The sequence below is a fragment of the Lepisosteus oculatus genome, chromosome 29 (assembly GCF_040954835.1).
Source record: "Lepisosteus oculatus isolate fLepOcu1 chromosome 29, fLepOcu1.hap2, whole genome shotgun sequence".
Lineage (NCBI taxonomy): Eukaryota > Metazoa > Chordata > Actinopteri > Semionotiformes > Lepisosteidae > Lepisosteus > Lepisosteus oculatus.
Genome location: NC_090724.1, coordinates 7,041,693 through 7,063,213, shown reverse-complemented (window position 1 = coordinate 7,063,213; position 21,521 = coordinate 7,041,693). Strand labels below are relative to the sequence as shown.

Here is a 21,521-nt window from a genome sequence, read left to right as displayed (position 1 = left end):
GGAACGAGGAAGAGGATGAGGAGGCAAGTGGTTCGGAAGGATAGGAAGGACGAGAGCCTTAAGAGGCAGACGGAATAAGAGGGCACATGGAGGCCCCATGGCGAGAGAGGAAGGGGGAAGATTATGTGAGGAAGAAGAGAGGCTGGGACAGAGGTGAGAAGAAATACAAGCCGGGCCTGAAGGCTCAGCGATAAGACGGGATATCTGAGTATGGAAAGAGAGGAAGAGGATGAGAGGTTAGAAGGGTGAAGAAGAGAAAGAACAGCAAGGAAAAAGGCTAAGCACAGGGGATTTTAGGAGCCATGGAGTGTGTGTAAGAGCAAAACACAGAAAAGAGGTGAGGGGAAAACAAGCTTCCTTAACCTTAGTATTCATTTGTATATAGTATAAAGTACAGCATACAAGGACCACATTCGAGCAGGGAGCTGCATCAGCATGTGTAGGCTGCAAGGGAACAGCTCAAGGTTCATTCCATGCTGAAAGGTAAGGATCCTCAACTTTTCCTTACCTTTCAGCATGGAACGAAACTTTACTTGTTCCCATTCAAGGAATATGTTCACTACAGGACTCTGATTTCTGACCAAAGTGCTGCTTTTAATTCAGAGTTTTAGATCTAGTACCTTTACATCAAACTAAATCAACACTGAAACTTCACATAAGATTGATTTTTGGCTGAGCACCATGTTGCAGATGAGATATGGCCGGCCTCTTCAACGAACACACCATATACGATCTGGCAGAGAAGTGTCTCCGTTCAAGCAGTGTGGATTGACATGGTGTAACCTTGCACATGCCTTGAAGAAGCCTTCAGATCTGCACTGCTTAGAGGCACGGAGCTTCTCTCCCTTCACAAGGCTGTTATGAACCGTCTGCGGATCCCAGCTCTGAGCGCAGGTTGGGAGACAAAAGCTGTGAACGACCCGCCAACAATTATCGATCCTGAGAGCAAAACAGAAGCGCTACCTTCTGCCGTGTTGGACCGCGCGCAGAGCATCTTCATTTGTTTGTGTGTGAAATGTATCCAGCTTGAATAAAACTCATTCAAGAGGAAATCTGCACATATGAAAGGGGTTTCCTGTACCTCCCCCCCCCCACCAGCTGTGGCCCCACACATACACATTGCTTCTTAATCATGTTCCCATAACAGGAAGCTCTCACACATATTTGAAAGGGTTTCCCCTCGACTCGCATGCGATTGTTCCTTATCATTCAAAACTCCACACCAATGTTACTACACACAGGATGAAAATACAACCTTTACTTTAAAATGTAAAAGAAATTGCCGATTTGTTTAAAATAGACATCATTTACCCTGTGTAAATAAGGTCCCATTATCACAGAGTAAATGACTTTTTATGCTATTTAAATACAGCTAATTAAATTCCTGAAAGGCAGATGCTGTCATGTTTGCTGCAGGCCTAAGTTGGATATTTTTCTTTAAGAAGAAACATGTCCATGGTATATATAACAGGGCATCTGGCTGGATTACTGCCCTCTGTTTTTGATAACCTCTTAATCACTTTTTGGATTGAAACGTGGAAGACAATGGGCAGAAGGCAAAACGCACACTGTCTAGTCCGTCACAGGGCACACACTTGAACACATGGCGGCAATTTAGAGATGCCAAGCCACCTAGCCAGCATGCCTTTGTACTGTGGGAGAAAACTGGAGCACACCGAGAACATATAAACCTGCCAAGAATGGGCCGAAAGATAGACTCTAACCTAGCAACAAAGAGTTATGAGCTAACTGCTGTGTTGCCCCCCCTTCTAAACTATGAAAAATACCACTTAGCAGTAGAGATGACCACAAAGGTCTGGAATCAGAGACAGGCTGCTGTCAGAGTCTTCCATACTTGCTATTCTGCACGGCAAATCTAAATCTAAATACCTGTGGATACAAGCACAGTTCCAATGGTTTTTATTGACGTTGTGCACAGTGCTGTGAGCTTCAGTGGCCTCCTGCTCTGACATCAATTCGCAGTATTTGCAATGTGCCTCTCTTCAGCTTCACTGTGGGTACTGTAGATAGCCTATATTGCATGACACTACAAGGAGAGACAGATGCAGGCTAGCAGTACCTCCCCAGGAGAGCACGAATACTGCAGGATCATTATGGAAAGTGGGAAAATAACAATAGCTGGAAATCAAAAACAATTGAACTTTAATTTCCTGTTTTTTTCCACATTTACAGTAAACACAAAAAACACAACTGACCTTCCTAATGATTCTATCCCAGCTGATAGAAAGTGCTTGCTGGTTGGCAGTGGGGTCCTTACATGGTGCACAAGTTGAGCTCTACAGTCCAGAGCAGTGGTCATCTGCACCTAGATTCTTGCAGTTCGCCCAGAAGAATTGGGATACCCCTAATAGTTGCGCAAAAGTGCCCGCGTCCTGGGTCAAGCTGTCAGAAACTGGCAGTAAAATCCTGAGTTTGCAAGGTACTGGTGAGGCTTGCCTATAGGCACAGTGAGAAGCCACACTGCTCGTCCAGAGGACGTTATCTCCGTTGGGAACGCGATGAGCATTGCGACTTGGGAAGCAACTGGCTGTGCCATGTGCCCTGGTGGTGCACGTTTTTGGGGAAAACACTCACTGCATGCTCGCGTCACAGGTCCTGTTCGACAAGATTTCTTACCAGCTTGCATTCTCGAATCAGTGAACTCTGTCACGTTTTGGCTTATACTTTTATACCTGTGGTGTTAATATCAATCTTGTGCATCAGGTCCTAAGAGATTCAGGAGACCAAGGGATGAATCCCTTCTAGGTTTCATATTTGGTGTTTAAACACAGCTCTTGGGGACGACAAGTCTCTGCACAGACCCCAGTTACTGTATAACAAAGGCAACCCTAAAAAACAAAACACTGAACTTTGCTAAGGGCTGAAACCCAAAGGGCTCATCTGCTTCTCTTGGAGTGACTGTGAGGAGTGGAGAGGACAGGTTGGACTGGGACATGAACCCTTGCTGACCTTCCTCTGACCTCACTCCTTTATCCCTTCCACCACCTCAGTAATTTACTGCTGCTTTTGTCAGTCACTGCTACCAGCCCTGCCAAGAAAAGAACAGGACACAGTCACCTCGTATATAGTATTCTGTCAATTAAACATATCCCCATCTGATTTGTTGGACTGTAATGTTGGCACGCTCACACTACAATTGATAGATTTGTCTGGTTTGTGTGTGTGTACAGGGCACTGGCAGTAAACATTGGCTTTATTCAAAGTGCATTGCCTCTGCAAGCAGGAGAATACCTTCTCGTTTAAAGCAGGGCTGGCATACGGCTGAAATACGACTTTCCTCTTATTATTTTGCCTTCAGTGGAAATAGATTGCGTGTCTTATTGGGAATCCAGCTTTTGAGACATTCCTGGAAAGTTGCTATGCCTTCACAAACAACTCCCCCTCTGTTTAAATAAGCTACAGGCTCCATTTCCATGAAAAGAGGGCTCAATCTTATTACTTGCAGTGCACTGGTGCTGTACCCCAGTGCTCACACTTGTCACAGAGCTTCTTTCAAAGTCTCTAACAAATGCGCGGTGACATCACAGACACAGACGAACACTGCTCCAGGGAGCCTTGCAAGAGACCATTAACTTACAACTAGAAATCAAGGAGACCTGACAGGTTTTGTTTTTGGAGGGGGGGTTGATGTGCATGAAGCAATTTAACTTTGTAACTTGAGCAACTTTGGATGGCAACAATGCAGCATAGTTTCTCAGTAGTGCTAAAAGTAATTGAGGATGGGGCAGAGAAGCAGCTAACTGGAAGGATGGATTAAGAAGAGAAGGTTGTATCCTCTGTCAGTTCTCTGTTGTCTTTCAGTTCTAATCAGACACTGGGAGGCAGAGCAGGACACAGGCTGGTGAGAATATTTCCTTTAAATCTAAGGCCAAAATAATCTACAAACATTACGAAGATGTACCAGCCCTCACTGTTCCTCTCAAACACTTGTACCTTTTTCCAAAAATGTGCCAGATACTCATTAGACAACTGAGTGCAGCAATATACTGGGTGCAGCAAAGCAATGAATGCCACTAGATATATATTGCATTTAACAAAACAGGCTAGGTTGCCCACAGAAGCAAAAACTTTCAGTTGCTTGGAAATGCACATGATAGGAATACATATGTTGCCTTTTTTTTCCGAATTTGCCATTTACAAGAAAAGAAAGAGCCACCTCAGGAGCTCAGGAGTGGCAGGTGTCTCGGTGCTGGAGTGGGGCCCTTGCTTGCTGCTTACAGACAGCGAGTTAATTTGCAGATCCCAAGACCGTTGGCCTAAAATCAGACAAAGGCTCCAGTGTGATACAAATGAGTGTCAGGGTGCTTTCCGTGTGTGTGCGTGCGTGCATTTGTGTGTCTGTCTGTGTGTGCACGCATGAAATAAATGAGCTGTGTGTACGTATTGAATAAGTACACAGGCGCTGTGTATATATTAGCAATGTGACTTGACCCTCGCAGGCTAAACTACTGTTTCGCGTCGCACTGGGCGTGGGAAAAAGAGAAGACCTCTTTTCACAGCTGCTCCGGCCGTTGCATTGAACCAATGGAGGCCTGGACATTTTTTTTCTACTCTGCCTTCACATACACACAGCCACTGCTGCCCAGATGCCCCCCTTCCTCCCTCCGTCTTTCACATTCAGTCAGCAGCCTGCCTTGCCTTTCAGAGCGCCTGCATGACTCCCCCTCCCCTGCTTCCCTCTCTTAATAAATACACCTCATTATTCAAAGCCTGGTTTGCATAGAAATGCCAGAGGCCTGGCCCTGCTGGTAAAGCCTGCCGTTTTCCTGCAAAAGGAATCCCATCAGTCTCAGACTGTCGGCTTGCAGGCACTCTGACACACTTCCCTCTCCCTGCCAGCTAACCTTCGGACTCAGGCTGCTTTCAGCCCAATTTTAGGAAGTCCCTCTTTATTTTTTTCCCCTTCTTGTTGCTCGCCTTCAGCACAAAGAGGCAAAAAAAATCAAAACACAACCCGTTGCAGATGGGCTTTAATTTATGTTAACATACGCTGGCATTCCCTCCTTACCCCTCCCCCCATTCACTGAATTCATTTAAAGAGATTTATTTCCTATCAAGCTGTATAATGCAGAGGGCATAATTTAAAGCAACTTTTAAGAACAGCCGTGCAGAACAGTTTTCGCATTTAAAATCTGCAAAGCTTGGGAAAATCCTAGCAAGTCAAAGGCTTTCTCACAAATTTAAATAGCTATTGAACTCCAATGCAAAGTTTGGCAACCGTGAATATTTGCACATGGCTAGTTCTTAACAGGGGGCAGCACAGTGGCGCAGTGGTGAGCATTGCTGCCTTGTAGCTCTGGGGCCCTGGGTTCAATTCCTGGGGTGCTATTCTGCATGGAGTTTGCATGTTTGTGTGGGTGTTTCTCTGGGTGCTCCTGTTTCCTCCCACAGTCCAAAGATATACCAGTAGGATAATTGGCGTTTTGAAGGCAGAGACAATGACAAATGAATCTAGTGATGAATCCGGGACCATCAACTGAAGAATGTATCATAGCAACTGCAAGGGTAGATTTTAACCTTAACAACCAGTGTATGTATCAAGAATAACCTGCTTCAGCAATACACTCTAACAGGTTCGGCCAAGATGATAAAAACTACAAACACTATCCCTTTTACAGTTTCTTTGTATGTTAAAGAAGGATACTTCACACTTAAGGAGAAAAAAATGTGGATCTTTATGAAATGAGGCAGTGGCAGCCTTTTAGAGTCTTTTAGACTCTTCGACTATTTCCCAGAATCCCCTAGAACAGCAGTGAGGTAAAATGTGATGGAGAGTGTATTAGCTGGTTTAACAGTGGTGCAGAAGAGCATTATTATGAGCACCAGAGTCCCTGTTTGACAGCTACAGTCCCAGTAATGTGCTACCCATACTGCTGTGCATGTCAGTGGGAAAATTTGGCAGAATCCAGAAGCCGAGTAAGTGACACATACTTGTGAAGCATCACAATTGTGCATTATTAAATGTACATCCCAAAGCTGATGCCCTCTGACTAACAGCCTAGACTGCACAGCACAGAGTCTTAGTGGTGCAACACTATTAAAGGAGAAGTCCTAAAAATAGGGAAGAGGAAGTGGTCTCTCCACAATGAAATTCAGAATTTAAAAAAATGGCAAAAATGGAGGTGCTGTTTGGGGGAGGGAGGGGGGATGCAGATATCCCCTGGTCCGGTCAAACAGCCGGCCAGTGGGCCCTCTGGAGCCTGCCAGTCCGTCACTGCCGAAATTTAAACTGGGAACACTGAACCCAGAGATACAGCCCCTAGATCCAGGAGTCTGTACTGCAAATGAGGGGATTACAGATCCAGCTGGGAGCTTATCCATAAGCACAGGAAACGCTGCGGAACAGCACTGCACACATGCAAAGAGCACTCACCGCAAGGATCAATGTCACACATGTTCTAGGCGTGGCGCAGAAGAGTAGAACCTGTTCCTGCTGCAGGTACATTACATGCAGCCATATTGATTGCACCTCAAGAAGCCAATACGCAGCCATTAAACTATTAATAATTAATATTAATCATTAGCGACATTCATGCAGTCAGATACTCTGCACTAAGAGTATAATGGCAAGGTCCCAGCCAGGATTCGAAGCCACAGCCTTCCAAATATGAGCTCAGAGCTATAACAACCACTCTACACGACAGATCACTTGTTTGGCCCCAGATTATAAAAGCTTGCTTTGCTTCCAGTGGTTTCCACTGACTCTGCACCCACCTAGTCACACTTTATGAACATCAGGTCCTTAGGATTTGAGTTAAAAACCCAACAATGACCCCTTTTCATTGTTCCACCCCTTTACCTGTCACCTGTACCACTTATGCACCCTATAAATAAGACTCAGACTTTCCTCCTCCAGGATGGGTCCTCTAACACACCAATCCAGCCACCCCCTCACCCCGCATACAAAGGGGCCAGACATCCCCTAGGCATCAGCCAGACACCAGGCCTTCAGTCAAGCTGATTAAGGCCAAGCACAGGGCTCCTAACTAAATTTCCTTTTTTCAAAGGGACTTTTCTCTTAAATCAGAGGATTGTGGGTATGCTACCAGCCCAATGTGTTGAATCAAACTTAGTCTGCACCAAGTTTCCTTTCTATGAAAGGGATTGTCTGCAACAGGGCAGCAAACAGTAAAAGTGAAGCCGTTTCTCAAAAAGAGTGATTACCATCACTGCTATTATCTTCTTAACCTGCCCCCCCCCCAAGAAAACAGTGACTGAAACTGATACATCAATCAGTATTTTGCTTTATGTTTTTATCGGTAATATTTAGACATTACTTGACAAGGAAGATTTCATGGTGAAGGCCATCTGTTTTAATCCATTTCTAACTGAATGCACACTGTATTCTTTTAATTAACGCTAGGTTATACTTACAAAACGTGCACTTCTTGGTGTTAAAAAGATAAAATAATCTTGAACATCATGAATACCAGGCCTTTATATTGTAAAATACAGCAAATTTTGCTTCTTCAATTATAGTTGCAAACATGAATTACGAATAATAAGAGTCGTGCCTGACAGCGATGAAAGTCTTTTTTTTTTTAGCAATTTTTAAAAGAATGCAACACGGTTCTGTGGATGTGTTGTATTTATCTCTCTTTGACTAGCAAAATCCGTCTTTGCACCCCATTCATCTATCCCCAAACATGTCCATATCGATCCATCTGCTTGAGAATCTAGTATCGACTGCCTGTTTGAAACCAGCGGCTGCTGTTGAGTTGAAATGCGGACGAACCAGAGAGTGGGTGAAAGGTGCCTGTAGTGTAGATTTTAGCCACGGGGTTTAAATTCCCTCTGATCTTCTCTTTTTGATTTTTAACTGCAGTTTCTCCTTGGGGGTACACCGATACAGAACTAGGCCGGTGTCACAGGAAAGTTTTTTTTATTTTTCGGGCTTTAAAGACAAAGCCTTTTCTTTTGTCGTACAAGACTTCCTTCTTCTGCGGCTCGACAGCTCCTCTTCTTCCTCCTCTTCCTGCTCTGGATGGTTTGTTCTCTCAGTCGGGTCCTGGCTGTCCGTTTCATTGCTGTGCCCCAACGGGCCAACAGACTGGGACCTGAGCTGATAGCCTAAAAGCCCCAGTAGTTGTTGGAAGGGAGAAGCACTGAACCTCTTACATGAAGTACCAGCTGGTGGGTCATTCCCTGCGCCACCCTTTCCTCTGTACTGTGAAGGTATATTCATCCTACAGGACGGAGAGGCTAATATAGTCTCTGAATAGGTTCTACTGGCTGAAATCTGTGAGTTTAGTACATAACCTCAGCATACCTTACACATATCTGCATGCCTGATGTGTCTGAACTGTGCTTTCCACAAAGTGTCCAATTCCTCACTCCTGTCAGAAGTTTAAAGCTTTAAACGTTACTGATTTTTTTTTTTTAATACGAGGCTTCAAACCTCTTGTTGGGCTGTTCCTCAGTTCTTAGGCTTTGTATTTCTTGTGCCTGTAGAAGATACCTAATTTTAAAAAAGCTAAAAATGAATTTGTGATAATTTCCTTTTTTTTTTCTCCTAATTACCAAGTGCCTTTACACCGAAGACATGTCCCCCTGGAGATCTACCGTGTTAACAGTTTAAAAAAAGTTTGTGAAATGTTCCTATTCGTGTTAAACACACTCTGACCTCAAAGGTCACATTTCTTAGATTGACATTCGCCAAGTAACTAGGAAAGTCTCTGGGCCATGTTTTTTTTATTTAATGTTTCACAGGTTTATGGCTGGATAAAGTGGTAAATTAGAAATAAATTCAACCAAAGCAACCCAGATCCCCCACCCCCACCCCCCACATCCCCCCAGAAGGAAAGACAGGAGAACAGGGCGCAATGAAAACGGCTTTGAACTTTGACTTGAGGTCTCTTCGAGGACTCTGAGAGGCTGGTGCAGGGAGGCCCGCGTGCAGATGCAGGGGGAAGAGGGGGACAGGGGGCGAGGAGGAATTAGAGGGGTGAAGGACTGAGCCACCCTCACACTCTTTCCACATGAGCACACCTTACACGGAGACCCTGCCAAAGTCTCCAAGTATCCTAAAGGGATAAGAGGCCCCAGACAAAGGAATTAAAATATAGATTACACAAACGGCTACCCTTCGCCTTATCTTTCCAAACCAAGGATCCTAACAAATTGGATCAGACTTATAGGAGTAAGGGGGTAAAGAAGGTAGAGAGAGAGGGTGAGGGTTTCTTTTTTTTTTTTTTAAGAGAGTGTGGAATTTGCCTAAGGATGGATCAAGAGGGGAAAGAGCTAGCCTCTGAGACGGAAAGGATGGAATTTAACACATCCGAGACGACTTATCTTCTATTATTGAACTTTTCTTAAGGAATGAATTGAAGGAAGTCCCGTTTTTTTTTTAAAACAAATTTAGAAAAAAAAAACTACATTTTACGTGTCATTTTAACGCATTACAGGCAAAGCTGATCACATCATCAGCCACGGCCAGGAAACTGTGTTTGAAATTGAAGCCGCTGCAGGGTGGGGACACCAACATTAATCAGGTCCACAAATCCGTGTTCCCAAAACTCAGGGATTCAGGCCAAATCACATGGTGGATGGCTGTGAAAGACTGCCAGGATTTGGGGACTAAAGCGTCCACTTGTGCATACCGAATTTCCTTCTCCAATAGTAAACGGAAGCTCCCCTTGAAAGTGCCTGCAGGGTCTCCGGTATTTGTGCTGCAAATTACAACCTCCACATACTTTCTCTTTAGAATACATCGGTTGTTGGTATACTGGATAAATGGGCAAAAGTTTCCTGCGTATAATAATAATAATTGGTTACACTTATATAGCGCTTTTCTGGACACTCCACTCAAAGCGCTTTCCAGGTAATGGGGATCCCCTCCACCCCCACCAATGTGCAGCCCCACCTGGATGTATAGTCCAGCCATACACAAGCAAGCACTTTTCTTGGGAAACAAAACAAAACTTTCTTGCTCTGCAGTTACTGTAGTGAGTCAAGGGATCCGATCTGCGAGTGAAATGTCAGGTGCACTGGCAGCCTGGTTGAAAAGACAGAAAGAAGAGCCCGCGTCGATCATTTCGCCTGTCGGTGATGAGGAGTATCGCATCTTTTGCGAAAACAGTTTGGCCCTGCGTTTGCATCTCTCCTTGCAAAGTGCATTATCCTCTAATTGGAAGCAAGGTGCCCCACCCACATCTGTTTCATTTGGGTCAGAGATAAGAACGCAGTTTCTTATGTTGGAAAAAAGTAGATACACACTAATTTGCGGGTCCACCATTAGGTTTTCTAAAGCGTGGCAAACATTTTTAAACTGTTTTGAAATTTGAGCCTCCCTTCAATGCCTAGACCTTGACCTGTGTCTTATTGGCTCCTCAGATGATACCCGATAGGACTGGTCTTCCACTTTTTCATCTAGAGACTTAGCGTAATGACTATTTTGTTATGGTCATTTTTACGTCTTCCGTCTCTTTCTCTTTTAGTTTTACTCCTTTTTGCGAGGGAAGATTTGGGAGGGGCGTGGGAATGGGATTGGAAATTCTGCATTTTGTGTATTTCATTAATTATTCTTAAGGCAACACCAGTTGTACCAACAACTTACAATGTTCTGTAATGTCGCTTTAACATGTAACTCATGCAGCATGTATTTTTATTCATTGTTTTTTGGTTGAAAAAACAATAAAAAATACTTATTTTAAAAGCATGGTTTGAAAAGAACATCCCTGTCCTGATGCCAAACTTAAGGCACAGGAGAAGGAATGTCGAAGCCCATGTGGTGGAGGCAGACTCTGGCGATGATGGCACGCTTCTCTTCAGAGGCGAGACTTTTTAAACATGTGCATATGAAAACAAAAAAAAAACAATTTTAAAAAGCAGCGTGAGAGGCTCGTGCTTCATCGTGAGCTCAGCTGGTCTCCGGTGCTAAATGGTGATGACATTTGCAGTGATGAGCACCGTAGGTGGGCTGGTTATGTAACAGGAGTGTGTGTCATGCTCACCGCTACAAGTGGAGTAAAGACAAAAGTTCTTTCTTTTGCATCGTAGCTTTCAGATCCACCACCAAGCCTCTAAGCCTGATTCTGACCTTTAGCCAGCCTCTTGTGTGCTAGAGGATACGAATAACGAGTAACGGTTGTTATGCAACCATCCTTAATATTTTCATGCCTCCTGACTAAACAGCACATTATGAACTGACATTTGGCCTGCAAGATTGGACTGTACTGGGAAGCACACAAGCCCTGTGGAGCGGCCTGGGGTGATGTTCCGAAGGTGGCCTTTTTTTCCGATCGTTGCCTCACCTGCGCCGTGGCAGAGAAGTGTCCAGGGTACAGGGACCCTTGCAGGTGCTCTATAGCCTGGCTGAGGCAGCACAGTGCTTGGCTGGGAGACCGCTGGTTCGGCACTCTGCCCTGCGCCCGCCGCCGTGACGCCCGCAGGAAGGTCCAGCCTGCTCACACGCGCCCCCTGCAACATGGGAGACAGAGAAGAGAGCGTTGGTCTAGGATGCAACTCACCCTTAATTGATAGGTTCGGTGATCACTTACAAACGAGGATAACAACAGTGTAAACAAGTGTAAAAGACTAACAAAAATACATATATTACCTGTGATACAAGGAAAAGCATGTTTCCGTGGTTTAACAGCCCCTCAAACTCTAAGAATTTGTGTTCTTTGTAGATTTACCCCAGCATGGTGCTACCAACAAACTAAAGACCTACACCGAGAAGCTATACTGGGATGACAACTGAGGCTTTAAATATTATTGACTGGGGCTGACCTTGCCTAGTATAGGAGCAAGGTGACATAACTCAATGGTAATTTTGGAATTAAAGAAGAAAAAGTTGGTAAGAACAACTATTTGTTAAAAGAAGGGGAGGTTCACAAGGATATGTTAGCGTTGTCATTAAAAAAAATAGATTACTTTATCCTTCAAGTGCCAACCAACCCTAACCTTTACACATGAGCAACTATTAAAGGAAGCTCTCAGTGGTGGTTTCCTCTAATTTCACCATTTGCATTGACTCAGTAGCTCAGCGTGCATCAGAACATTGATATTCTATTTTTAATTCAGGAAAAACATTGGAAAAAACAATTACAGGCCGTCGCCTTTACTCTTCCCCAACCCTGCAAAAAGATGTAAAAAAAGAATACAAAAGCAAGGCCACTTATTTGTATGTTAGTGAAGAATGAGTGGAACAAAGCAAGATTAAATTACATAGAGCTTTTCCTGCCATTACATGTACATCAACTAAATTTATATTTAATTGAGAAAACTCTATTTTAATTCTCTTTCTGTCAGACCCTGAAAACAATCATCTGAATATTCCCCAAAATATTCCTGATGGTTATTTCCATCACCTGGTGGAAAGACCTAGTTCTGTTTTCCCAGGCTGTGCCCAACTGGAATGCATGGAAATAAACAGCTTTATACTGTCTGGAGACAGAGATCTGTCCAGTCTGTTCCCAATACAGGCATTGTTTTTAGATAACTATTTTTGCTTCAAATTAAGACCTCCTGTTTCTTTTTCAGCACGAGTTACCGCTTAGGGTTCCTGTTTCAATTAACTAACGGAGCTGCGAAGGATCACGAACAGGCTGCTTGTTCTAATCACGCCCCCCGGCCACTCTAACTTTGCATCCATGCAATCACTGATAATAATAGTCCACGAATAATTCTACTAATAGGGAGACTCACAGCACCATCGTGCATCTCTGACCCTGACACAGAGAGGGGAGGTGCGGCGAGATCTCGGACTGTGGATTTGTTTGTAAGAGGAGGACAGAGACACCGATCTGACATCAGTGCTCACCTGGAGAACTGTAGGCCCAGGTTTACGGTTTACCGGGAGATGACAACGTTTTATTTTATGAAGACTCGCACCTTGAACAGACTATTTACCCACGGTTTCTACAGAGATTTACTGAACATATTAAAATGCTGCGCAACAAAAAATATTTTAAGCATTCTTCACATACTAGCAATTATTAATTTAAGGAGGTGGAATGCTTATTTATGCTTGAAGTAGTTCGGACTTTTCACCATAAAATGTTGCTTTTGCCTCTATTACATTTTGAAATATTTTTTTTACTCCTGCAAAAAACAACAGCAGTACCCTACTTCTTTCACCGGCAGGCACACATGAAATTCATCAGTTCAGGCATGAAAACCAAGAATTGAATCTTTCTGTACTTAAACGTTAACGATACCGACAATTAGATGCAGCGTCGAGGGTTTGAATCGACAACAACCCCGGTGAACCACTTTCATGCGCGTTTCTGATATATATTGACCGGTATGTTCAAATCTAGTATAAAATGTAACGAAGACAGGTTGTCCTTAACAGGACATTATATTGTTGTTGCTCTAGTAGTAATAGCAGTAACGTGAATTTTAACATTCTGTGGATTTTAGTATATATTTTTAAGTATCTAGGAGTATATCTTGGATTTCGTAGCAGTATTCAAATTCTTTTTGTAGATATTGTTTGCACTTAACATAGTTCACGTAAACAAACGATAAAGGACGATTAGCTTTTACTATAACTTTTCTATCTTAAAAATACGACGTTTACATTTTGATTGAACTGAAACATTAAATTATATATGTATTAATATGTAAAGTAATAAGTTCTCTAATGTGTTATAAAGTGAGATAATAATTAAGATATTATTATGTAAACGCTGTGTTAGTGCACCTTAATTAAATTTCAAACTAGGGCTTTCTTGTAAATGCCGTTTTATTGTCACAGATAAAGACGTTTTGCGATTCCCATTTCCAAACCTTTGACTCGTTTTTAAAAAACGAAAACACTACAGACGAAGACCCAGGTGAGTGTGGAGGTTATAACACGTGACTCTGACAGTATCTACGTAATGAGATGTTTCATTTGTCGAGTAAATGTCAATTTGCAGAAATTAATTCTGCTGCTGGTTCAGTTATATACTGTATTTATTGTTTTCGAAGAAAGGTTTTCTTTTACAATTCTTAGAGTAACTGCCGTGTGTTTCTGCGGTTTGTACATGAAATGCTTAATGAAATCATTTCAAACAGCGTGCGCTAAAATTACTATGGTAATGGAATTAATCTAATAAATACCGTGAGTTATTTAGGCCACGTGTTTTTATTTTGCCCAGAAGGGTCAAGTTGTCGTCTGGACCTGGAGTTTAGCCGTTTATTATAAGAAGGCGACCCAAATATTAAAAATCGACTCTTTCTGATATATAATGGATATATGCGCTATGGCCCACATAAAATTGCCCCGTTCGCTGGTATTATGGATAACGCGTTTTTTCATTAGAGAAAATACACACTCTGTACACACACTGTATTTGTAATCCAAACTCACGCACAAAAGACAAGGTTATATATTAAAAAGAATGAATCCGCCAACAAACAAGGTAACTAGGATATAACCATGGAAAACTACTGAACATTAGTTTGCTCTATTCGTTTTCATGAAAATAAATTCTGAACATACTTAAGCTGCTTAGCACAACTGTTAATCCTCTTAACAGTAGCGATGTAATAAGAAACATTGTTCGTCTTAGTATTTTGTGCGACTATTAATGTTTTGACTGTTATTGTTATTGTGTTTGGGGCTTTATTCCTGCTTTTTCAAGCCCAACAATTTGTGCTGCCTAGCCAAAACATCAAAATCGGTGCTCTGTCCACCGTGAATACCAAGTATTCTGGCACATAACAACTAAACAGCCGCCCTTAGTCAGGCAGCTGGGAAATGGTGTCAGATATTAAAAATATTGTATCTGCATGGTGCGGTTGATGAAGAAAGCAGAGCCGGTTTGGCTACAGCTTTTTCAGATGCTCTCGAAGCAATTAGCAGCCACGAGAAAGACTCTGACGATGTTTAAGATCATTCTCAAGGATTCTATTTTTTTGTTTCATTTTCTGGGGAGGGTTCTTGAGGACAAAAGCTTTGGCACGTCTGCGCTCCTCATGTTATTTAAATCACACCGCACACACCTGCTCTGAAACCAGGCCTCTGTCGACACGGCACGGAAGAAACTGCGATTTATCTGCTGTATTTTGCTGTCGTTGTTTTTAATCGTTGCAAAATACAAATAATTGTTTATAGCCTTCATTTTAATAAACTATAAAATATTTTAAAGGCGAGTAAGAGGAGAATGCTTGTCACCGGTAACTGCATTAGCTAATGTCATGGCTCGCTAGCAGTCCACGCCTGCTTCAGCACACCTATGGCATAGATATGTCCAGGAGCGTGACTAGTAAACTTTTTATGGCATGTTTTCTATTTTGCTGCATTTTACTATTACAAATCAACTCTTGCAATAACGGGGTAGAGCTTCACAAACCTATCCACGGAGAGTGGAATAAACACCATATATTCGAGTTAGTGATACAAGCGTTTCCTGCACGTCTGTACACACAAAGCACGGCCTGCGAACAGAAAACTCGCTGTGTTTAATAGAATGCACGGAATATTGCCGTTGCTATGTAAAGTATATTCAGTCTGATGTCCAGTAACCAGTAGTTACAAATAGCAGTTTTTGAAAGTGTGTTGTAGAATATGCCTATTTTTAAAAAATCAGAAGTATCACTAAATGCTGATAACAACTGCCTCCAAATTCCACAAGACATTATTCGACATGTTTGAGCACAGTATTCTGCGTTCTGATAGTTCTTCCGTCAGTGATGAAAGACCTTCTCCTAACTTGCTTTCAGCTACAGCGCATAACAAGTTAAACCCTAATTTTGCAGGGGCGGCTGTATTAAAGGCAGGCAGCGCGTGGATTTGAAACCACTCCCGGCTCAGCCTGACTCCTTTCTCACTGAAGGAAGTCGGAGACAGTTGCTAAGCTACCGAATTTAAGACTACACAAACCGTGGTAGAAAATTAAAAAGACATCTTGCTTTTTCCACATGCAGAGTCAAAAACACACAGCACGAGCTGTTATTAGTATGTTTTTTCATGTCGATATGTATATCAATGCACGTGCAAGCACGTTAAAAAAAATTTCACCCTAATGCCTAATATAACAAAGTCTCATTTTAGTGAGGCGACATATTTAAGTTTGTTTGCTATCATTATTATTATTGTTATTATTATTGTCGTCTATAGGTATGCGCTCTCAGGGATACGACATCTGCTTATGCCTAACAAATATCCACGTGATTCAGATGGAGAATAATCCCTTCGTGCTCCGGTTTAAAAAAAGCTCATTCTGCTCTGGCGGGCGCTGTTCACATCTGTAGTGCTGGAGCGCCTTCGGTCGTGTCCGGCGGGCCCGAGGCGCCCGGCGTGTCATTCCACGCGTGTACGAGAAGGGGCGGCTTTTTTCAGACCGTGGGTGCAGATCAAACTGTCATACAGTGGGTCTTTCCACACCACACCGGGACGTCTTGTCCCTGGATTTCACAGGATCCGTTTAGGCCTGTTCCTTCCAGTGCAGCACAGACACGTTTGTCACTGCCCACTCCGGGTCCAGCTATCGTGACCCCCGCGAACAAAAAACCTACAGCAGTGAGATTCACAAAAGATCGTTTTCCACTACTTATTTTACATTTACAATAAACAACCCAAAGGTTGTGGGATTGTGTCTAACACATTGTAGCTCTAGTGTGTTACTTGTGCCATAAAATCGTAGTGCCCGCTGTTGGAACATACTTTTTGCATTAAACCTCATATTTCCTTAAATTAAATCCTAGCAACGAAAATAAATAAATATATATATTACTTAATGACTACCAATATTTAGAAATGGCTCCAACACACTAGTACATATACTTTGTGTACTTAATGGCTATAAAATTATTCTGGTATAATTTGACTCTGTAAAGTACTGCAAACAGTATTTTTGACAGTACTGAAACACAATCATTACAAGCAATCACAGCACATTTTTCACCACATAAAGTATTGCATGCACAACGTTTCCTCCTGAAAACACCTTGGATTTAGCTTTGCTTCACCTTGGGAAAGGTGTTAAAAAATCCTTCCAGACACTCGCGCTTCTCAGGATTTTAACATACCCGATGGCATTAACCGTAGCTTCAGTGACGCAAACCCAGGCCAGCCCTCACCCAGTGCTGACCAGTGCTGACCAGTCTAAACGATGCCAGCAGCAGCTGTACAGTTTGCACCTGTCAATCAGCACAGCGCAGCGACGGAATTCTGATCACATTCCAATATCTCAGCCCTGCGCCGCGCAGGATATTACAGAAACAGAACAGCAGGAGATGCTGCCTCATGTCAGAGATGTGGAAAGGGAGGAAGTGGAATACAGAGGTAGATTCTGTTCTGCTTTCTCATTATGTGAGCTCTGCTGGTACAAGCTCTTAAAACCCAAGAGCTAAATATGCACTCTCTCTCCCCTGCTCTTTGTTTCATACATTTTAACGGGTTATATTCATGTTTATTATGCACTAACAGTCACCCTCCTGTATTTTTAACATGTTCTCTATCTATAACTCTATATTAGTTTAAATGGTCTTTTATACAGATGAAGACATTAACTACAACACGACACTTGAAAGTAATAATATACAGAAAATAAAAACACATTTGTGAACTAACGTACAGCAGGTGATAAGAAGGAATTTGTCTATCAATGTTTGTCATAATTCTTGGCCTTTTAATACAACACAAAAGAAACAGAACAGCAAATGAATCACAATAACATTTGCCATTCCACCAGAACAATCATTACAGGCACTGACAGATACTGATATGCAATAATTAACTATTATTGTCTTTAAAATGAATGTGTGTAGTTTTTAACTTTACTTGCAAAATAAAAAGCAAGAAATAATTATACATTTAATGCAGTACATATTACATATACTGATACTTAACAGATACTATGGATTCCATAGTATGTGCACTCCTGAGATACAAACAGTATGTTGCATTGTCTCTCAAATGCTTAAGCAATAGTAATTGATACCTTGGTGTTGTTCCACAGAACCACAGATTGTCTACACTGTGACCTTGTCCAAATAAGTTTGAACACAGCGTTCCTTATTTACACACGTTAAATTAAAATACCACAGATATTAATATTTAAGAAAGAAACTGTTTGACAAGCAGAAAGAGCAGTTATGTGTATTGTGATGAATGCACTGGATACCAAATGTTTAATAATTGAGTACGCTTTTTTAAGAGCATTGTCATTAATGGCCACCCAGAGCAATCAGGTAGGAACCAATGCACATTGATCTTTGCCTTAAAGCTTAAAGCCCACTGTACTGACAAGATGCACATTTTTTTCACAAGTCCGATAAAGGAGAATTGCTCATACTTAATGATTATTGAATCATACTTTAGGATTATTGAACTAATTAAACTTGGCAATGTATCATTAAAACGTGGTATTTGTATTGAGTAAAAAATAAATAAATCTCTGTTAATATTTGCACAAAAGTGGAAAGAGTAAAGAGACAATAAAGCCAACCCCCCATTTTTAATCTTTCAGTGACGTGAGGGCAGAGGCTGGTTGATTATTCTTAGGAGAGTTCAAAACCAGCCAGTTATATTCAATGCATTGAAATCTGACCAAGACATCAGTATATATATAGTATATATTTATATAGAACATCAGTACACAAGTCATAAAACAGGCTTCATCCTTCTCAGTCCAGGTGACCTAAAACACATATTATCCAGGTCTTAGCCTTTCCTACAGAAATCTTGCCACTGTGGTAATTTACAGGGGATGGGTCAGAAAGAAGCAAGTCCTTATCAGGTTATCTGGATTACTGTCCATCCTCTCTTACCTTTTGCTACCTGTACATCATGATTTTATCTGTACTGTTAATCAACTTAGCATGTCCACCATAAAGCAAGGAAGGCCCACAGGTTAAAGCAGTTAAGGGTTGTTACTAATGAATTCCTGAGTATTTCTGTGGCCATGTGCTCTGTGTTACTGGAAGCTCCAATCAGACCCAACAGCAGTCACTGGCAATAGCCCCAGATGTTAGCCATGGTTCACACAGGTGAGAGCATCAGTGTGCAAAACCAGAAAACACATCTTTATGTTCTTATACCTATATTTGTCCATATCTACCCACTACCAGTACAAAGTTGGAAGCCCCATGGGCAACACTGTTCCTGCACATACTGTTCCTGTCCAGAAACAAGGTCATTTGTAATATAGGCTGAAACACAGGCCTATGTAAAAATTGAAATATCACATGCTATAAATGTAATGAAGAAACATTGTCTGCATCCAAAACTCAGGATGTGATTTTGTTCTGCATTTATTCTATTTTTTTCTCAGAATAGGCCAAACAGATTACATCTGTATCACTCTCCTAATACAATGTCATCTTTTACTGGTTGTAGTTAATTTAATCTTGTTTTATGACATAATTGGGCACTGACATGCTTGTCAGAGTAAAACAATGTAAATGCTAAAACGATAAGAGATTTAGTCAAAATAATCCGAAACTAGCAGTATTTCCCACCCCAATTTATACTACAGTGTAGGAAAAGCGGCACATTTACTGTTCCAAATATCAGCCCAAAGCTATAATGACAATTACAGAAAATAATTTCGTAACGTAATGTCAGTGTGGCTGTGATAGATAACTTTCTGATCAAACAGCAAAAGAAAGGGGACGAAAATGGTCATACAAATGTTCACTTCCACATTGCAGGACTACTCAGTCGAGGTAAAGAGGAATGATTTTAAAGAAATGCATATGGTAATTGTAAGGTCGTTCTCATTTTCCATATTGCATGATACAGCATGCGTAAGAACTAATTCTGCAGCGTGTCAAACACGTGACTCCCCGGAACGGGCCAATCATCCCACATGCTTGTTTTAACCATTTCCGCGCACCTGACCTGCACCCACGTTTAAATGACACTGATTATATAACACGCCGCTCTTTCAAAATAATCCTTTCATGTGGCGGTTTCCAACTGCGTCCTTATATATAAAAAAAAAAAACAAAGATCGCTCTAATATTCTTTCCGCTAGGCCGCAGTCTCGGGTTTGTGCAGAGACTCCCACCAACACAGCCGCGCACCCGCATCTCGGCTTGAATGGAGACTGCCTCCGGTCGAAACTGTGCAGTTTGTGACCCGTTTTCCACAGCTCGCTGCAGAAGAGGCATTTCCAAGACGTGTGCGCGGCGTTCCAGCGCCACTTAACTCCCTCCAATATTGTTCGTCCACTGGAAATCCCCACGCCCGTATTTTACGGGGTTTAAAATGGACACTTAGCACCTGGGCTTTCACCGCACTTAAAACCTGCCCCCTCTCCTCCATCCTTCCCTCCCCCCTGAACACACACCTACCCCCGACTCCCGCCCCCCCCTTCTCTCCTCAAGCCCCTGCTCCGTTTGTCCGGTCTCCAGCCGCGGTGCCCGAAGTCTCCGGGATTAGTTTGTACATTCGGTTCTCTAGCTTTATGATATCACATAAACTCATACAGCTAGATAACCAAAGACAAAAACTAACCCTCCTCTCTTAAAGGGGCCGCGGCGCGCTGGCTGCCGCTTCTGTTGTGGTCACATGGAGGCATTGCACTCGTTGGCGTGCGTCTTCGGCTCAGATCCACACGTACCGTAACACCGGCGGTGTCGATTGCGGGAGCGTGTTGGCATCATTAGTCACCGATGCATCCCGGCTCCTTCGTCGTTACGCACCCAGCACGCTGGGATCCGAACAGCCCAGGTCCTTCTCCCTTTCTGTCAACGGCGGAGATGTAGCTCCGTCGCTCGTCTACGCAAGGAGTTAAGACACTCGCCAGTTGTAGAGCTACTAGCCTGCAGTGCTCTGAACTTCAGCGCTGATCTCTCCAACGCCAATCGCATGGGCTCTTTTTCTCAGTGTACCTCCGCGTGTCGCTGAATGGGTGGAAAGTTAATAACAAAATCCTCCGTGGGAATGATGCTCGCTTCCCCCCGCCGTCACTCGAGTTGTGGAAGATGCTCCCCCCCCCCTACTGTGCTGAGTGTCACAGGCAGTCAGAGGATACGGATCGACAGAAGGTCGGAGGGGAGGGAAGATTCGGGCCTGTAGCCTCCCGGAATCGGACCACATGCCAGCGACCTGCTCCTGCTTAGGAGTGTGCAATCTACTGCACTCTGCTTGTTAAACACTGACATGCAGAAAAAAAAACCTGAGAGGCTTGGAGAGGTATGTGAGTGCAGGTTGAATGCCTCTAATTCCTCCAAAACAATGCACGGCTAGGGATAATTAATTTAAAAAATCTGACACCCCCCACCACCCCACCCTTTGTCACCAGCTCCAAATGGAAGCGAGTCTACAGGACCTTAAAAAAGCACCCCGGTTCATACGATCACCCGTTTAAATGCGGACTCGTGCATGAAGAATGGAGAGGAAAGACAGCCGAGCACTAATATACTAAGTTTTGTAAAGAAACTGCTCTGCGCTTGAAAGGTTTATCTCTGGTAAGACACGCGAGCATGTCCTCGGTCCGTGACGCGCAGGGTCCACAAGCTAACAGCTGAACTGTTCTGTAAGGCTGCAATGTCAGGGCTGTGAGCGATTTCGAGCTTCACGTCTGTCGAAAACATTGTGGTCATACTCATAAAGAGCA

General features: G+C 42.8%; 1 long non-coding RNA gene across 3 annotated transcripts in view; it reads right to left on the bottom strand.

The window, feature by feature from the left end:
- The window catches only part of LOC107079683 (uncharacterized), a 62,672-nt gene that overhangs the window by 22,743 nt on the left and 18,408 nt on the right, over window positions 1-21,521 (bottom strand). For all 3 annotated transcript variants that reach the window (XR_001480616.2, XR_001480617.2, XR_001480615.2), the window contains one exon: window positions 11,274-11,439. This is a non-coding gene — a long non-coding RNA (uncharacterized lncRNA). The remainder of the gene's footprint in view (window positions 1-11,273; window positions 11,440-21,521) is intronic.